The sequence below is a fragment of the Pygocentrus nattereri genome, chromosome 12, assembly GCF_015220715.1.
Source record: "Pygocentrus nattereri isolate fPygNat1 chromosome 12, fPygNat1.pri, whole genome shotgun sequence".
Lineage (NCBI taxonomy): Eukaryota > Metazoa > Chordata > Actinopteri > Characiformes > Serrasalmidae > Pygocentrus > Pygocentrus nattereri.
The window spans coordinates 10,000,186-10,017,640 of NC_051222.1; the positions used below are offsets into that span (position 1 = coordinate 10,000,186).

General features: G+C 38.6%; 1 pseudogene; it reads left to right on the top strand.

The window, feature by feature from the left end:
• The window catches only part of LOC119264800, a 32,527-nt pseudogene extending 16,652 nt beyond the window's left edge, over positions 1 to 15,875 (top strand).
• The last annotated feature ends 1,580 nt before the right edge of the window (positions 15,876 to 17,455 follow it).

Sequence of the window (17,455 nt, forward strand, 5' to 3'; positions counted from 1 at the left end):
GATGTGCAAGTTACCACTAAAACCACCTCGTACCATCACAGTCTGGCTATTGAACTTTATGCTGGTAACAATCTGGATAGTTCTTCACTTCTTTGACTCGGAGAACCCAGTATCCATTATTCCCATAAACAATCTGTAAGGTTGACTCATCAGACCGCAACACATCTGAGCATCAGTCCAGATGAGCTTGAGCCCAGAGAAGTCGGCAGCGTTTCTGGATGTTGTTACTATATGGCTTCCTATGGTAGAGTAATTATTTGAATCTGTCCCGACTTTTAGGAATAGGGCTTGTAATACAAAATTCATTTAGAAAGTACATTTTATACAGTCCAGAACAACAAACTGACACTTTATACAGTCCTGACACAACAGAACAAGCTCATGGTACTCTATTCCATAAAATGAAATTATTACAAAATGATAACATATTATTGCACACTAACTGAAAGCCTATGTATAAAGGGAATTAACACCTATGAGATAAAATATGAATATATACCATCAACATACTTGACTAAATGGTTAAAGGAGAATTCCTGTTTTATATGGCATGTCGATGATGGTAAAATAGTGAAAGAGTTTTTGGGGAATACCTACCCCTGAATTAATTCAAATAAGTCAGTTTAGACCAAAACTTCATTTCAAAACTACCGTAAAACAAAGGCTCAAATATCAGATATCATTCGAGCCATGTCAAATGATAACTTTCTGTGAGGGAGCTCTTAGAGGTGGACGTCTGGTACCTATCACCACCACTGTAATCAATGCTGACCCTAGAACAAAGCGTTTCACACCAAACCACTCTGAATGATTTCGTTTACATCTTAACCACAGACTAATGGAAAACGCTTGGACATTCGGTGGAGTTGCCCTGTCAGTAGGCCACCTAGGCTTCGGTGATGAGATGGCCGAAGCTGCTCAGGGGAATGCGCGTCTTCACCGGAGAGCTCGGCATGTCTGCGGACGCAGAGCTGAATGAAAAACATCATTTACAGAAACGAATCACAGAAAACCAAAATGTCTAAATCCTCTGACAGCGTTTTACTGTAAAGCCAAACAGAAAGACGTTCAGTCTGACCTTCATCTGCCACGCTGGCTTGTTTTTCCGGTTTTTTTTTTTAATTGACAGCCTGTCAGCCAATGAAATTATCAGTATCGCTTTAGGCCACCCAATAGCAGCGGGCTTGTGGGCGGAGCTTAAATATGCTCGCAGGAAATTTAAAGGGCCAGTCTACATTATTAACTTGGCACTGATTTGTTGATTTTCTAAGTGAAAATAAGTTACATCCACTACAGAGAACACACTTCTGCACATTTTACTGCACAATTACTGTTTATTGGCTCAACTTAACACATTGGGGCAGAAATGAAACATTAAATGTGGCCTGTGTAGTTATGACATATTTACTATTTTATGTTTTATTTATTTTTTTAAATATATGTTATGCAAAATGTGCTCTGAACCTTGCAGAAAATTTTCCAGTAGCAGTGGACTATTGGAAATAAATAAACCATGCTGTTCCAAGCTTTAAGATAAGATAAGGCTTTATTGTCATTCGTGTCACACGTGGTACATATGAGGTGGAACGAAATAGTGTACTCAAGGTCCCAGTTAACTCCCAAGAACAAAAGTAACAATAATCAACGACTGGAAATCGATAGAGGTCTTCCTGTCACCTTAGCACATTCTGATTGTTATTGATGGTTTCTGAGAGTTCCAGAGAAAGTATAGTGTAGTGGGTATCACCCCTGCCTTCTGTGTTGTAGACTGGAGTTTAATCCCCATTTGGGTTTGCCCCCTAGCAGTCCTTGGGCAAGACTCCTAACACTACCTTCACCTGCATGTGTAAAATGATCAAGTTGATTTGGATGAGAGCGTCTGCCATAAATGTAAAAGTTTTTCTTCTTGAAAACATCCATTATAATTATTAAAAATCCTAGTATATAAGTAAGGAAAAGCCCATACATGCACATACCTTTGCTTAGATTTTTATTTTGAATAAAAAAAAAATCAGTAAAGAAATACAAATAATTATCATATAAAAAGCTATTCTATCTTCAATTTCTATTATTGAGATGTGAGCCAGTAAAATGATTGCAGTTTGACATGTGTGTGAATGTGAGGACTGTAACAAAGTCTCCATCAAAAAGTTTTTGCTTCAGAATCCAGTACACAACTGATGCATATGGTCAGTAAACTAGAACAAGAGCAACTAATTACATGAGCCACACCTCCATTCACCTATTAATTTTGAAAAAGTAAACAAAGTGAATATACAAACAACAAAATGAATGCAATTAAAATATTATATTAATGAACAAAAATTGCTATAATAAGTCACCTAGTTGAAGAAACAGCCTGAGTTTAAACACATAAAATGCATCAAATGTTGAAATGTTTCGTTATAATTTCCAGCTTATCTATTTATTCGTCCTTCTTAAGAGTGTTTAGAAGGTAAATGGGAACTCCTGTTCTTTGTTTCTTTAATTTTTTGATAAATCATAGAAAACTGCTTGATTTTATTATAAGATATGTCTCTAAAACTGATTCACGTGAACGTGTGTCCGGGGCCTTATTCTCTCACATACAGTCAAAGATCACCTTTTCATTCATATCATTTCCAATTAAAACAGCCATAAAGTACAAGATATTTATATGTATTTTAAAGAAACTTATACGCAAGCCTCAACCACTAGATATAACGTCACATTTTCAGGAATGCATCTACTCTTTACCTTTATTACAGCTTCCATTCTTTGCTGAAGTCTCACCTTGAATCTGAAGCCACACCTCCAAAGTTCAGTCTTAGAAGTTGGTTGCACTTTTTGCAATAACTGTGGACTCATCAGTCCATAAACCTTCCTCCAAATCTTGGATCTGCAGTTTTGTTGTTCTAGTGCATATTTTCATATTAATTACAGCTTCTTGACATCTACACATCCTTTCAGACCCATAGTGCTGAGTCATCTTCTCACAGTGGAAGAATGGACAGAAACACCTGTGAATGTTTTCAGACCTGAAGCAGCTTGATTTTCTCCTCTCTCTCAAAGTTGAAGGCTATAAGGGGCGTTTATCTGATGGACACAGGTTTGATGTCTACCAGGTCTTCCAGGTGGTTGTTAAGAGTCCAAGTTTCTCTAAATCTTTTAGTCATTTTTGAATTTTAGTTTTGGGAACTCCTGTTTTTTTCCTGTAATTTTTTGTAAATAGTAAAGTAAAGAGCGGAGAAACAAAATACTGATAGATTTGATATGATGTTGTGATGTTGGGCAGAAGAAAAGTCAGAAGAGTCCATAATTCCTGATTGGAAATTGCTCTCTTCATTCAGAACATCAGAAAAAGATGCATAAAAAGTGGCTTGAATAGAGTGCATGTCACTCTTAGTCCTGCACTCCTAAGAAACATGGTTCTTCAAGGGTTCTTTAGTAAAGACAGTGGTTCTGTATAGAAGGATGAACATACAAAGAGCCATTTAGATGCTTAAGTAGTTTTTCAGACTGATGGAGAATGTTTTGTATATGGTTCTATACAGTACCAAAAGAGCTTTCCTATTGTTACAGGCTTGATATCGCAACAACAGCAGAACCCTTTTGGTGCTATATAGAACCATTTTCAAAAAGGTTCTAAACAGAACCATACAGCATGTTCTCCAGCAACCATTTAACCATGCAAACGGTTATTTGATTAAGAGACTCTTATTAGTCCCACAACAGGGAAATTTCACCTATACTTTTTGACTTATCTGTGCAGTGAAACACTCCATACACACTAGTGAACACACATACACTGGGGGGCAGTGAGCACACTTGCCCAGAGCGATGGCCAGACCTATCCACAGCGCCTGGGGAGCAGTTGGGGGTTAGGCATCTTGCTCAAGGGCACTTCAGTCACATACTGTCAGCTCATGGGATCAAACCGGTGACCTTCCAGTCACAAGGATGGTTCCCTAACCTCCAACCCATGACTGCTCCACGGGAGTGTTCACGGTTCTAGGTAGAACTACTTTCTTTACACAAACCCACTCTAACTAACCCCAAGCGCAACACAATAAAACACATACAAACATATAAACAACATTAAAAAAACACAACAACAAGAGGTGGAGTGTGTGGCACAGATCCACATACGAGGCCCCAAAAGCCCCAGCCCCCCACCCCACCCCCCCACCCCCCATAAAAATTTTGATGAATTCAATTCATCAAAAAGGTGTTCAGAAGGGTTGAGGTCAGGGCTCTGTGCAGGCCACTAGAATTCCTCCACATCAAGCCATGTCTTTGAGGCATTCACTTTGTGCACAGGGGCTCAGTCATGCTACAACACAAAAGGGCCAAACTGCTGCCGCAAATATCTTGTATGCTGTAGCTTTAACATCTTTAACACCTTTACTGGAACTAAGTGGCCCAAACCCTGAAAAACAGCCCCCAGCCCATTATCCCTCCTCCACCAAACTTTACTGTCAGTACTATACACTGATAGGTAGCATTCTCCTGGCATCTGCAAAAGCAGGATTTGTCCATCATGCTGCCAGATAGTAAAGCTTGATTCATCACTCCAGAGAGCATGTAGCCACTGCTCCAAAGTCCAGTGGTGGTGTGCTTTACACCACTCCAGCCAACACTTGGCATTGGACATAGTGATCTTAGGCTTGTGTCCAGCTGCTCGACCATGGAAGCTCATTTCATGAAGCTTCTGATACACAGTTCTTGTACTGCTATGCAGCAGAGGACAGGCAATGCACCTCAGCACTTAACTCTGTGTGTTTGCATGGTCTATCGCATCACAGCTAAGATATTGTTGCTCCTAGATGCTGTCATTTCACAATAATAGTACTTACAGCTGTCTGAGGTAGACCTAGCAGCGCAGAAATTTTAAGTATTGAATTGTGGCAAAGGAGGAATTCTATGACAGTGCCATATTTAAAGTCACGGAGCTCTTCAGTACAACCCAAACATGCCAATGTTTGTCTATGGAGATTACAAGGCTAGAATATAAATGTTAGGAAGAAGCGTTTTTTAGCTTTTAGCAAAGCTTTGCACGGAAATGCACAAGACCTAACTTTAAATGTTTTTCCAAAGCACCATTATTATTTTGGCTAACATTATTACCTCTAGGTTGGCATAGATAATTATAGAATTAAAAATATAGCAGTGATATGTGCCCTAATTTATCTTTTCCTCCACCTACTCCAAATTTCAGAATTTATTGGGCGCTCAGCCCAGGAGGAAATAGTTCCATAACTAGACATGTTGTGGCCTGACCTTTGTGAGAGAAAAAATGAATGAAGGGAATGGGTTTGTTTCTGTTTGCCTAACAACTGTGTCGTGAGTGTCTGGTTTCCTCTTTTTTTTAAATCTAGTGTTTACACAGTATATCATTGGAAACCGAATGCACAGATTAAGAAACTGCCAGATTTTTACTCGGAAGAATACAGTGTAATGACAAACTACTAGGAATTTCCCTTTCTTAATAAGAATGAAAGAAAAGCTCTATTGACTACAGGAGGGCTCTTACTGTGGTGAAATCAATATATTTTCCCACCTTGATAAAACAAAAACAATCCTTTCGGTTCCTATTCAATGCATGTTTAATCTTAAACCCAGCTCATTTCTAAAGCCTTGGCACAGTCTGTAGCAGCCATGACTATTTTTTGCTGATCAAATTGAAAAAGAGGACACATTTGACCTGAAATAATCTGCTATCTAACAAAGCCTTTGCAGTGCAGTATAACCAGATTAGTCATGCAGCTGGTAGCCTTCACCCAAATTCAGCAGTGTGCTCTAACTTTGCAGATCTCCTCTTCAAATCATTGCATGTTAAATCCAATCACCAGTGGGCAAAATGTATATATTTGTATACATGTGGTGTTTGGATGGTTGGGGTCCCATATTGGCTGACAACTCCAGTGTTAGCTGACTGCTAACTTACTTGCCATAGTGGTGCTGATGATAGCTTCAATGACAAAAAAAATGTTGGTTTAACAAAACTTTCTTTTGTAAAAGCTCTTTTCAAGTTTGGTAAGGCAGTCTTGAGATCTTAGACATCTCCTTTGTTTGAGAAATAAGGACCAATTCACTTTCCACCAATTTCTTGGGAAATTTGGCGAGTGTTCAGAAAAGCTCTAGCTAAAGAAAGCTAAAGAAAGCTCTAGCTCAGCATGTAAGTTGGGATCACTGAAGTGGCACTCTTGTTCAGATCCTAATTGACTGACTTCAATAAGTTCATAATTGAAAATTATGAATTTTCTTTATACAACAAAATTTTTACACAAATGCTGTTCCACAAGGCTTTGTTCAAGGGCCACTGCCATTTTCATTCTTTATGCTGCCACAGGGGTCAGTTGCCTGTTAACACGGCTTTAGACTCCTTTGCTGCCAATGATACACCATGGGGTGGTTGGCATACCCCCATGTGTCCCAGGGACTCAGCTGACCTTTGTGGCAATGTGGCATCCTTACAATGGCTCAAGCAACCCTGGATGTGTGAGAGGCATGGTCTTGCAGAACAGACAATGCATCATGGGAGTGGCATGGGGGCAATAAGAGAGACTTTAATCAGTGAATAAGTTTTTGTTATGGATGTTATTACAGTGACAGTATTATTTGTGTCGCTGTGGGGGTACTTTGTGTGAAGTTAGTATCTAGCTAAGAACTCTGGTTCTTAGCTAGATACTAAGATACTAGATACTGGTTAGAACTCTGCTAGCTCAGCCATTCAGTTAGAGTCAGCATTGACTCTTGTTTCTGGCAGATATTTGTACTGTGCTAAATGCCCTAAATATAAGTCTTATTCACTCTTATTTGAGACATTTCCTTTTCTAATACTTTTACTGGTAGTAAGTATAAGTAATGAATAAGTCATCACTACACTAACAGTTATATAACGCATACTTAAGTAGCAATTTTCAGCACTCTGTCCACCCCGTTTTGAGGCTTACACGTCTTAATATGGAGGGTTCCCTCCATTCATGATGCATATGTGCATTACTGCTTGCCGAACCCTCATACTGGACTCTTTACCTGCCATGTTCTCATATGTAACATGCTGTATACAGTATATCACCACCAAATATTCTCTGACAGTTTTCTAACGTTGGTTACCACTCACTGTTTCATCTCACTGATCTTTCCTTTGTTTGATCCAAGTATCTGTTATTTTCAATTTCTCTATATGTGCCGTGACTCTGGTATCCACTGCTGACCAAAGGATGGTGGGTTCCACTTTCGCTCCTAGTTCCTTTCGGTGTTTCCTTCTCCGGCTCTTAGGGAGTTTTGTGTTGGCACTATTTTCCTTGGTTTGCACTGTTGTAGAGCTGCTTGCTGTAGAAAAACACACTATATGAATAATCAAAGTAAATTCGATAAGAACACGATCATCCAAAAATACACTGTAATTCAGAAGTGTTATACTGTGCTGTATTACACTCTATATGTACATTGTAGAAACCTTGATCAGGAAGGTAGATGTAATATTGGAAGTCACTTAAAAGTGATTTTTCTACTTGCATATTATTTTTCACATGAAAAATGCATTGCATCATGGCTTTAAGTGGATTAATGCTGCTTTGATGGGACCTGTTGTAAACCAGCAATGGTTGGTAGGTTCCTTTCATTCCTTCTCATATCCAATAAAGGGAACACTTAAACAACACAATATAACTCCAAGTAAATCAAACTTCTGTGAAATCTAACTGTCCCCCTAGGAAGCAACACTGATCGACAATCAATTTCACAGCTGTTGTGCAAATAGAATAGACAACAGGTGGAAATTAGTGGCAATTAGCAAGACACACTCAATAAAGGAGTGGTTCTGCAGGTGGGGACCACAGACCACTTCTCAGTACCTTTCTGCTTTCTGGCTGATGTTTTGGTCACTTTTGAGTGTTGGTGGTGCTTTCACACTCGTGGTAGCATGAGACAGACTCTACAACCCACACAAGTGGCTCAGGTAGTGCAGCTCATCCAGGATGGCACATCAATGCGAGCTGTGGCAAGAAGGTTTGCTGTGTCTGTCAGCGTAGTGTCCAGAGGCTGGAGGTGCTACCAGGAGACAGGCCAGTACACCAGGAGACGTGGAGGAGGCCGTAGGAGGGCAACAACCCAGCAGCAGGACCACTACCTCTGCCTTTGTGCAAGGAGGAACAGGAGGAGCACTGCCAGAGCCCTGCAAAATGACCTCCAGCAGGCCACAAATGTGCATGTGTCTGCACAAACGGTTAGAAACCGACTCCATGAGGATGGTATGAGGGCCCGACGTCCACAGATGGGGGTTGTGCTCACAGCCCAACACCGTGCAGGACGCTTGGCATTTGCCAGAGAACACCAGGATTGGCAAATTCGCCACTGGCGCCCTGTGCTCTTCACAGATGAAAGCAGGTTCACGCTGAGCACATGTGACAGACGTGACAGAGTCTGGAGATGCCATGGAGAGCAATCTGCCGCCTGTAACATCCTTCATGACCGGTTTGGCAGTGGGTCAGTAATGGTGTGGGGTGGCATTTTTTTTCAAAATGTCTCATTTTGCTCGCCAGAGGTAGCCTGACTGCCATTAGGTACCCAGATGAGATCCTCAGACCCCTTGTGAGACCATACGCTGTTGGGCCTGGGTTCCTCCTAATGCAGGACAATGCTAGACCTCATGTGGCTGGAGTGTGTCAGCAGTTCCTGCAAGATGAAGACATCGAATCTATGGACTGGCCCGCTTGGTCCCCAGACCTGAATACGATTGAGCACATCTGGGATATCACGTCTTGTAGGATGCTTTAGTCCAGGTCTGGGAATAGATCCCTCAGGAGACCATCCGCCACCTCATCAGGAGCATGCCCAGGCATTGTAGGGAGGTCATACAGGCACGTGGAGGCCACACACAATACTGAGCCTCATTTTGACTTGTTTTAAGGACATCACATCAAAGTTGGATCAGCCTGTCGTGTGTTTTTCCACTTTAATTTTGTGTGTTATTCCAAATCCAGGCCTCCATTGGTTAAAAATGTGATTTCCATTGATGATTTTTGTGTGATTTTGTTGTCAGCACATTCAACTTTGTACAGAACAAAGTATTCAATGAGAATATTTCATTCATTCAGATCTAGGGTGTGTTATTTGAGTGTTCCCTTTATTTTTTTGAGCAGTGTACTTTGTTCCTTTTTTATACATGTGGCAAACTCTTGTTCGGTTATGAGAGGACAACAAGTGCACCTACTGCACATATCAGGTAATCACCTCTTACCCTTTTTTTTCAAAATCTAGAATATGTTTAGTTGCAACACTACCTTTATATTTAAAATAAAGTGTATTTCAGGGTTGGGAAGGCTACAGAATGTGACCAAGGGATGGTTTGAATGATATTGAATGTCTGAGTGATACTTACAGTTCCTTGTACACAAATAGAGAACTTCGGTGTTGTAATCAGGTTTCAATTCATTTCATGGTGGTTTTTGAATTAGACTAACACACCTTTATGATTTAAGTATTTAGTTTAAGTAATCACATTTGTTGGTTCTGCTTGCATTGTGAATTAAGAGCATGTTTCTTATGGAGTTATCTGAAATTGATTCATAAAATGCGGTCTAGTCTAGGGACCTGGTTCATAAGAACTATTAATCAATTACAGCTCTGAAAATTTGTCTTGATGACCAGTGCTGTATGTCCATAATGCTGCTGCCAAAGTCTCCTTCATTGGTGTATCCAAACTCATATCAGGAAAGAAAAGTGAATGATAACAATTATTGTTGTCGTTTTCTTTTACATTATTTGAGAGCAGCAGCTGCCCTTCACACTGTGTCAAAATTTCATGATGACTAAAAACTGTCTATATATACTAATTTTATGACAGACTGCTGAGCTTTTATTGATATGACTGTAAAAGATGATTTTTACAAATGATTTATTATGGTGTATATAATCTTTCTGCAGAGCCAGAGCTTTGGCAGTAGAGTAGAATAAAGAGTAGAAGAGTAGAATTGCTGCATTGGAAGCTGAGGACATTTGATTAGGGAAAACTTTAAAACTTTGTTGGGATTAAAAAAAAAAAAGCTAGAGAGACCCCCAAGATAAAATTTTACTCCAGTAACAGTAGAAGTAGAGTAGTAGAACAGATCCTCCCTTTAGACCTCAACTTTAGTAAAAGTACAAAAGTATTTGCCTTCAAATGTACTTAAGTACTGAAAGTAAAAGTACTAAAAGATTAATTATGACTTTAACATCCCATTATCATTTTTGTAGCAAAACTCGCTTCATGAACTAATTTTAGGTGAAAACACTCCAGTGTCTCTCTTGGTAAACCAGTCTTTTAATAGAATGTCATTAATTAGTGATGCTGATGTTTATTAAAATTATCATAACCGCAAAACACTGAAGGTAAACAGTTTCCATCAGGGAGAACCGAGTGGCTCTGAAATCACTTTTTACACACAAGCAAAGTTTCAGTTTAAGATTTATTTACAACTTAGTTAGAAGTTTAAGTTGAATAAAAACTGGCTTTAAACTCAGGATCACAGATGAGCTCCTTTACTATGTTGATCTGTAGGCCTCTGTTCATAAACATAAACCAGCCCAAACTAATTTACTATAAAATGAAATGGTGTTTGTAGAAATTCAGAAAAAAGCCGCGTCAGTCTCGACTGCATATCAAATCAAATCAAATCAAATTTATTTATATAGCGCTTTTTACAACTGATGTTGTCACAAAGCAGCTTTACAAAAATGGGAATCACAGCACAGAGAATCAGACAAAACACTGAACATAATATACAGAATATACAGAACCCCCGTGAGCGCTGAGGCAAGGAAAAACTCCCTCAGAGCTGGAGGAGGAAGAAACCTCGGGAGGACCAAGACTCACATCTAAAGGGGGGACCATCCTACCACTGGTCAGACAACTTATAAGTTAAACATTGAAAAGTCAATTTTACATCCACGCAGTTCTAATATATTCAGGTGTGTATAATCAACAGTGGAAACAATTAGAGTTCATATAGATTTGGATGTGATCTGTAGTGGAGAAGCTGCGTTCCAGAAACTTCCATCAGTCTGGTCAATCAGGGGGACAGGGGGACTTGAGGGTGGGACATCCATCAGTATTGGGCCGGACCGGTGGACAGTCAGTAACTCGGAGGAAGGAAAGATTTAGGAATTAGTTTAGACTGGATTTATGAAGAACAGAAAATGTAAAAAATTATCAGAGTGTGACTAATGACTCCGGCAGGTCTGAATATAACAGCCTAACTAAAGGGAGAGAGCCAGAAGGTAACATAGACACGGAGGCTCCCTGAGACACTGGCATTCACCCACTCCACCGTCCACAAACCTGAGTGACTGCATGTAGTGAGTGACAGCAGCACCAGCATCTCAGTTTACCCACAATTCACTATGTCCATGAATCCCTGGATCTGCAGCCTTATCTAAAGGGAATTAACATTAACTACCAAAAGCTAAACTAAACAAGTAAGTTTTTAGTCTAGACTTAAAGATTGAGACTGTGTCTGAGTCCCGAACATTATCGGGGAGATTATTCCAGAGTTGGGGCGCTTTATAAGAGAAAGCTCTTCCTCCTGCAGAGCTTCTCTGAATTTTGGGAACTACTAGGAAGCCAGCACCCTGTGATCTAAGTAATCGTGGTGGTTCATAATAGGAGATAAGGTCTCTCAGATACTCAGGAGCGAGCCCATGTAGGGCTTTATACGTTAACAGGAGAATTTTATAGTCTATGCGGAATTTGACTGGAAGCCAGTGAAGAGCTGATAGGACTGGACTAATATGGTCAAATTTTCTAGTTTTAGTAAGGACCCTGGCTGCAGCATTTTGAACTAGCTGAAGTTTATTTAAGTTACTGCTAGAACATCCTGACAGTAGCGCATTACAGTAGTCTAGCCTTGACGTAATGAAGGCATGTACTAATTTTTCTGCGTCATGTAAGGATAAAGCATTTCTTAGCTTGGCGATGTTACGGAGATGTAGAAAAGCTGTTTTAGTAACATTAGATATGTGTTTATCAAATGCTAGATCTGAATCTATGATAACGCCAAGATTTTTAGCTGTTGAACCAGGTGTGACTGAGAAGTCGGCCAGATTCAACATTAGGTGTGATAATTTATTTCTAGCAGCTTTAGGGCCTAATAGAAGAACTTCTGTTTTATCACTATTTAATAGAAGAAAGTTGTGTGACATCCATGATTTCACATCTTTTACGCAATCCTCCATTTTCTTTATTCTCTGTTTGTCATCAGGTTTGGCTGATATGAAGAGCTGCGTGTCGTCTGCATAACAATGAAAATTAACATTATGTTTTCTAATAACTTTGCCCAGGGGGAGCATGTATAACGTAAATAATAATGGTCCTAAGATAGAGCCTTGTGGAACTCCATATCTAACCTTTGTATAATTGGAGGGTATATTATTTACCCTCACAAACTGAAAACGATCGGTCAAGTATGATTTGAACCACGATAAGGCAGTTCCAGTTATACCGACCATTTTCTCTAATCTTTCTAGGAGGATATTATGATCTATTGTATCAAAAGCTGCGCTCAGATCAAGAAGTACCAGTAAAGAAACGCAGCCTTGGTCAGCGGCAAGAAGCAGATCATTTGTTATCTTAACTAGAGCTGTCTCAGTGCTATGATGAGGCCTAAATCCAGATTGGAATTTTTCATAGATCTGGTTTCTTTGCAGATAAGAGCCAAGTTGTTGGGCCACGGCCTTTTCTAAAATCTTAGAAATAAATGGTAAATTTGAAATAGGTCTATAGTTAGATAGTACACTAGGATCAAGATTTGGTTTCTTGATCAAAGGTTTAATTACTGCTAGTTTAAAGGCTTTGGGAACATACCCCAGGTTTAATGATGAGTTTACTATTGTTAATAGTGGTTTAATTATGTCTGGTAATACCTGTTTTAATAGTTTTGTGGGAACTGCATCAAGTGTACAGGTTGTGCAGTTTGATGAGGAGATAATTTTCTCCAGTTCTAAATGATGTAGTGGGTTAAAAACTTCCAACCTGACTTCGGTAGCTGGATTTTGTTCTATATCAGCCACACCAGATGACAGACAAGATGTGCTATTTATCTGTTGAATTTTGTCCCGAATATTTTCGATTTTATTATCAAAATAGTCCATAAAAGCATTGCTAGTGTGGATTGCTGGAATCTGAGGATCAGTACCTGCCTGATTTTTAGTCAGTTTAGAAATAACACTAAAGAGAACTCTAGGGTTGTTTTTATTAATCTCGATCTGAGAGGCCAGATACTCTGAGCGGGCTTTATTAATTTCTCTTCTATATTCAACAATACTGTCTTTCCAAGCAGAGTGGAATACTTCCAGTTTGGTTGATCGCCATTTTCGCTCAAAATTTCGTACTAATTGCTTTAAAGTACGAGTTTGGTCGTTATACCACAGCGCAAGTTTTTTCTGTCTCTCTTTTTTGTGTTTAAGTGGTGCTACACCATCTAAAGTAGACCGGAAGGTATTTTCTAAACAATCAGTTAGTTTGTCTAGTTCTGCTGGGTTACCTGGAGAGTACACTATGGTTGATAAATCAGGAAGGTTATCAGTAAATTGTTGAGCGGTAAAGGGCGTTATTGAACGTTTCATAGAGTAGCTGGGGGATGTACGTATATTATGACTAAGATGAAGTTTAAAAGAAATAAGATAATGATCTGAGATTACTGAGGTTTGAGAAAGAATATCTAGGTTATCTATGCTAACACCCAGGGTCAAAACCAGATCCAGAGTATGATTACAGTAATGCGTAGGTCCTGTTACATTTTGAGCAATACCAACTGAGTCTAGAATTGATGCAAAAGCCTTTTTTAATGAGTCATCAACTTTTTCAAAATGAATGTTGAAGTCTCCTACTATAATTACTTTATCACTACAAACTGCTAAATCTGCAGCGAAATCACTAAATTCTTTTAAAAATTCTACATAGGGTCCTGGTGGTCTGTAAATATTAATTAAAGAAAATGCATTCTGTTTTGTAATTGGATTAATTATATTGATGTAAAGAAGCTCAAAAGAAGTGAAATTATCATAGTGTTTCTGATTGACAGCTAGGGAATTTCTAAAAATTATGCAGACCCCGCCTCCTCTACCGGACGATCTGGGGTTGTGTATATAATTATAGCCTGCAGGGGTGGCTCCGTTTAATGCTAAATATTCATCGGGTCTAATCCAGGTTTCAGTGAGGCACAACACATCAAATTTCTGATCAGTTATGATTTCATTCACTATTACTGCTTTTGAATTTAGAGATCTTATGTTAAGTAAACCAATCTTTAGTTTTGAAGTGCTAGTGCTAGAGTCTGGATATGATTGTTTAATATACGTTAGGTTATTTAGATTTACTGTTTGAGTTTTTTGACATTTATGTTTGACTCGGGGGACAGACACAGTCTGAATACATTGGTATCTAGGTAACGTCTCTTTGCAGCTCACAGACGGTCGGTTAAGCCTCTCTGTCTGCGGCCTGGTCCCGGCTCCGGTTTGTCAGCAGCTTCTAAGGCTACTGCTACTCTGCCGACTAACTAAGAGACTATGTGCTATGCTGCACGAAAGTAAGGCAGCACCATCCCGCGTGGGGTGGACACCATCCCTACCTAAAAGACCAGGCTTGCCCTCAAACATTAGCCAGTTGTCTATAAAGCCCACATGATTGTCCGTACACCACTTGGACATCCAGCGGTTCAGCGAAGAAAGCCTGCTGTAAGCTTCATCGCCACGCCTCATTGGGATGGGGCCAGAACAGATTACCTCTTCGGACAGCGTCTGGGCCTGTTTAACCACCTCTTTAATATTAGCCTTAGTTACTTCAGACACTTCATATGTGGACATATTTCTATATTGTGCTCTATTTACACAAAGTTAGGTTAGTTCATCATTTATGTTGAACAGACTCTCCCAAAACTTTACGCTGCTGCGCTGACATTGAACCGCGTGCTGCACTGGATCAGTATGACCAACAGGTCAAAATAAGCTTGTTAAAGTGCTTCCAAAAACTTCATATTATTCAGTTCAATTTAGATGTTGTTGATTTTTTTAAGAGTTTTAAATTCAAAACACTCTATATATATTTGTAACAATTTTGGAAATAATGAGTTTTTGTTATATGATATTAGTGGAAAATGCATTTTTATTTCTCTAATAAAGGTGGGATTAATCATCATATAGCACAGTGTATCATAAGTTTATATCATGAAACAAAATACAATGTTTGAAAATGGTCTATAATGCATTTAGAACAAAACCCTTTACTTTGTTTACCTCTCAATTTCTGTTTCCTGAAGAGTTCAAATGTTCAAAATGAATAGTAAAACTTAAAAAATCTTTAAAAATATGCATATGCAGAGTTGAAAGTGTAGCATCTTAAAGGCCGCAATGTCATCAATGTGATGAGTATCGATATTGCAACTGCTCTGCAGAAAAACTTCAACAAGTCTCCATTGTTCCAGCAAATGTTCTGATCTTGGATGTGTCCTTTAATAACATTGAGTCAATTGAACACAATGATCTGAGCCAGTACAATGAACTGAAAACCTTGAAGTTTCAGAAGAACAAAATTAGACTGATCCAAGAAGAAGCATTCAATTTGCAGCAGAACCTGGAGGAGCTTGACATGTCTTTCAATGGGCTCATGAACATTTCTCCATCATGGTTTCATAAACCTAAACCTCTAAAACACCTAAATCTTTTAGGAAACCTATATACAACCATCTGCTCCACTTTTCCAGTTTGTAGGCAGCCTAAGAACACTGAAGTTTAGCAACTCTTTATTGCAGGAAATGAGAAACAATCTCTTCAGTGGGCTCAGCCAGCTAAACGAGATGATGTTCATTGGTAGTAGTTTGAGGTCATATGACGCAGGCAGCTTCAACATGACTTGACCCATCAGAACAGTTTAAATGAGTGTGGAAGGCCTGTTTTAAGACAGCCCTGCACTTGTCTCAATGTGGGATAAAAAGGGAGTGTTGAGAACCTCTTGCTAAATAATGTTTATTACTTTTGCGCAGAAACCACTTTTGTCTTTTTTTTTTTCTTTTTTTGCATAATTTGAAAAATCTAGTAACCATTTGCATTGTGTTATGTACTGTTGATGTATAGACTAATGTAAATGCTCAATGTTACTTGGAAAAAAAATTGTTACATTAACTTCCATTACAAGTTAAGAATATTTTTTCCTGATGGCAGTAATGATATGCAAAAGTTATGTAACTAATCACTGAAAATAATGTTTGTCCATATGTTTTCATGCCTTATCAAAAGGTTTTCAATACAAAATGGGGCATAATTTCTAAATGTTTTTACTACTGTGTAGCCTCTTTCTTTAGGAAATCAACTCTGATATATTAAATTAGTATGATAAAATGTAATTATTTTATCTAAATCTTTCAACTTAACTATAAAAGAAATAAAAATGGTCTTAAAAAAACACTGGATTTTTTTGGGGTTTTTTTTTGTCTGGACCAATTTGACCAACCCTTGGCCAAACCACCACTCCACCCCATTTCTAAGCTGTGTTAAGACAGTGTGATACACTTCAGACAGTGATGTAGCTGTGTGCCTTCCCACCAACAGATGACCCCCTTGACCACCCCATCACAAACCACCACCCTCTGACTCCACACTATGTCAGTATGTAACACGTACGAAAATGTAAGTATTATTTTCATGAAAGTACCCTATAAATGATGATTTTGTATATTATTACTCAACTATTCTCTCTATTCTGCCTTGAGTTTAAATAGATCTTAACATACCCCTAGTAAACATCTGAGGTCTGAATACTTTTAAATGCATTGTTTTTTATGGTTTTACTGTGTGACTGCAGTTTGAACTAATGCAGTACAATGGTTTATATACTATACTTGAAAATCTGTGTTGTTCAACTATTTAGCCCTGGTGCCATCTACTGGATATAACACTCCTCCTCAAATGAATACATTAAATCCTGTTCAGTGGTCTTTCATGTGGTTACAATAAGCCAAAAGGTTACAATAAAACTTCTTTCATAGCAATGAAAATGTAATGTAATATTAAATATCCTCATAAAAATGTAGGGAAAAAATTTTACTACATTAAATTCCATTACAAGTTAAGAAAGTTTTTTCCCCCCATCCTGTAAAGTTATCATTTTAGAGATACAAGGTGTTGCTCTGATAGTAATCACATACAAAAGTTAGGCAACTAAGTACTGAAAATATTTGCCTGCCCAAAATCTGAATGGTTGTACTACTGTGTAGCCTCTATCTATCTATAGGCAGTGCAATTTCAATGGCCACCGAATATTAGATAGAAATCAACTTTTTAATTTATACAAATTTTTTTTTTAATTATAAAATTTATCATTGCTGTCAGAACAAAAGCTTGTATCTCCAAAATGATGGCTGCTTCAAATGACTAATTTGTTAGTCGAATAATCGACTGATTACTGAATAATTGATTATTCGCATTATGAATCACTACA